We start from the raw sequence: 3214 nt of genomic DNA, 5'->3' as shown, positions 1-3214 counted from the left end.
CGCTTTCCTCCACCTAGGCTACAGTGACGATCTTCCACTCACTTTTCCTCTTCGGATTAATTCATGCACTGCTTTGTTAAACACAGATGACAAACGTGATTGAGTCCCCAACACCTACTGAATGAAACCCTAAATCCCTACCCTAATATTTAATGTCCCAATTCATCATTCTAGTTTTGCGTTTCAAAATTGCTCTTAATGCAGATACACAGAGGTCAAGGAACAAGTGAAGAAGTCAAGTCACAAGAGGACTGAGAACCAACTAAGAAAGTCATGTGTGACTTTGGAGAGTCCAGTCTCAACAGAGTGATGGGACAGAACCCCAAGGAGCATGAAAAAGCTAAGGCATAAAGGGGAGCCAAAGAGGTCCTCCAGCGGGGCCTCCACCACGTCTCTAGGAATCCCTGAGAAGTTATAGAACATTTTGTGAGTCCTCAAGACCAGCATCAATGGGCGGTGGGAAACTGCCTTTGTCATCACTCCAGTGAAGGGCATGGAGCTCTGGTATACTCACGCGGTGTCGAGGAAAGCAGACATCAAGCTCTCCATGAGGGCGGGAGAGTTACAGAGAATAAGGGGGCACGTGTGATCACCACCATGTAGAATCTACGCCAGTGCAAGATGCCAGATTGTTTCTTATGGACAGAAGGACGTGAAGGATAGAAAATACAGTCGAGTCCTGGCCAACAGTCTAGATAACAAGCTCTGTGAAGGCCTGCAGCAACTGAAGAAGATTTGGGCCCACAGAGGGCTTCCTGCTTCTGGGGACCTCGTGTCTGAGGCTTACACACCAGGACCAAGGGCTGCTCTGGCAGCACCATGGATGTGTCCAAGAAGAAATAAATGTGTGGCCTTTGTCTGTCAAAAAGGCAGAGGGTGGGGAGCTGAAGAGCTGACGGTAGCTAGAGGACATAATTTAAGAGGAAAATTAGCCCTGAAAGGTGATAGGCTGTTACAGTAGGGGAGTCAGAAGTAACAAGTAGCGGCTTCTTGCTGGAGTTGGTAGTAGAAGATGGTGGCGGTTGTGTTTCTGTGAGTGCTGGGCTGGATCGGAAGAGAGGAGATAGAGTCTCCTAGTCCCTTATCCAAAATCACAGCAGAGAGAGGTGCTCACCCACAACCAGGGAAAAATGAGGAACAAGTCAAAGGCTCTCACCAAGCCAACCATCTGCACAGAAATCTTGAAAACATTTTTAAGAACCACAGCTTTGAGTAGAAAATTCGTTTCAGCATATTTTTGGAAAGGAGGAGGGAGTATTAATTAAATATAAACTTATTTGCATATTTGTTTATTCCCCCAACTCATCCCAGAAAGAATCTAAGGCAGCCACAAAGCGCGATGTGCTGGATAAAAGCCACCACATCCTGGATATGAGCTAAACTCCTTTGGCCACCAGTCCTATAAGACCCAAGCAAATTGATCATAAACAAAGAGCTCAAAGCACCAAGCTTTCAAACAGAAAGAAATAAAACTAGGAAGGGCCATGATGAGAAGGGGCAGTTCCCCCAGGTGTACCTGAGTGCTGAGCTGCTTCCCACCACATCAAAAGCAATGGCACAGCCCCTAATTCCAATTGCTGAAACATTTTAACAGCTGGGAATTAAAATAAGCTGTCAGCCAGCTCAAAAAGATTTTTTAATTCAAAATAAATCAGGCTAACAACCTGCAGATGTTTGGAAAGAAACTGTTTGGGTGACTCATTTTCAAAACCCAATTCCCTAACTTTGCCATTTCAGAGTTTCTGAATGGCTGCTACCTGCCCTTAGCTTCTAATTGGAAGACAAACAGTTATGCTGGCATTTTCAGACTTAACATTGGTCTCACATGTTGACAAACATCATGGATTCTGTCTGGTCCACTAAACTAAGATTGGGAAGCAAGGGCAGAGAGCTGGTCAGATGATTGAAAGTGTTGTGGAGTCCTTGGTCCTCCAGGGATCCCTCAGTCTTAAGAGTAGATGGATATAAACCATTCTGCCCAGAAGTCTTTTCACCCAGGGCTGCATGAGCTGTTTTATCGCATTTCTTAGAATAAGTAGGGATACTCTCAGTTATGGGTTAAATAGAAACAAGGGGAGAAAAGGGGGGAATAAGAGACTGCAGGAAGAGTGAATAGTATCACAGACTCAGGATAAATGGCCAAAGGCAAGTCAGCATCTCAGCATCCAGACCAAGGATGACCATGAGAGGTGCATACATCAATGGCCATCGGAGGAGGAAGAGGATGAGGCTCCAGCTTCTCCACCTGAGAACCATCTAGGTCTGTTAGGGCTCAGCTTCTTTCACCTGTGGAATATGAAACAGACTGTAATAATACATGTGGTGCTAAATCTGGGGAGCTGTTGGACATCAAAGTTCTACAGTAGAGGTTTCAGATTGCTGCCCGTGGGATTTAAGACTTTCCACCCATTCCTATCCAGGAGGTGATTTTGCCTCTCCTGTAAGTCCTTGCCTTTCTCTTCACTTTCCCTGTCTTAGTTTAGGCTGTGATCCCAAAGTTCCGCAGACTAGGTGACTTATAAACAACAGAAATGTATTTCTTATAGTTCTGGAGGCTGGAAAGTCCAAGATCAGGATGCCATGGGCAGGTTCCAATGAGAGCCATCTTCCAAGTTGTAGATGGCTGACTTCCCATTGTATTCTCATGATGGAAGGGGTGAGGTTGCTCCCCTGGGTCTCTTTTATAAGGCATTAATCCCATATGGCTTCACCTATGAAAGTGTTCAGGGCTCCCTCGGTGGCTCAGCGGTAAAGAATCCACCTGTAATGTAGGAGACATAGGTTCGATTCCTGGGTCAGGAAGATCCCTTGAAGAAGGAGATGGCAACCCACTCCAGTATTCTTGCCTGGAAAATCCCATGGACAGAGGAGCCTGGAGGGCTAGTCCACAGAGTAGCAAGAGTCAAATATGACTTAGCAATAAAACAAACAAAACAAATGGAAGTCTCCCCCTCATAATACTGTTATGCTGGGAGTGAGGATTTTAATATATACATTTGGGAGACACAAGATTTCAGCTTATAGCACTCTCCTAGCCTCTAGCTGCCAATGCTAGGAAGCTATCTGTGGCCTCTGTGTCCGCCTCTTTGGGACCCATAGGCTTTTGCGTGTTCCCCACTGAGAGCTCACATAGCAAGTACAGCACTGACCTGCCTACCAGTCCTTCTCCATCTCTCATTCCTGAAAGCAAGAGTTGTGTCTTGCCATCTTTGTA

General features: G+C 45.7%; 1 pseudogene; it reads left to right on the top strand.

Moving 5' to 3' along the window:
• Window positions 1–331: 331 nt before the first annotated feature.
• LOC122451759 lies at window positions 332–843 on the top strand (annotated as a pseudogene).
• Window positions 844–3214: the final 2371 nt, after the last annotated feature.

The sequence above is a fragment of the Cervus canadensis genome, chromosome 13, assembly GCF_019320065.1.
Source record: "Cervus canadensis isolate Bull #8, Minnesota chromosome 13, ASM1932006v1, whole genome shotgun sequence".
NCBI classification, from domain to species: domain Eukaryota; kingdom Metazoa; phylum Chordata; class Mammalia; order Artiodactyla; family Cervidae; genus Cervus; species Cervus canadensis.
This window is presented reverse-complemented; position numbering and strand designations above follow the sequence as displayed.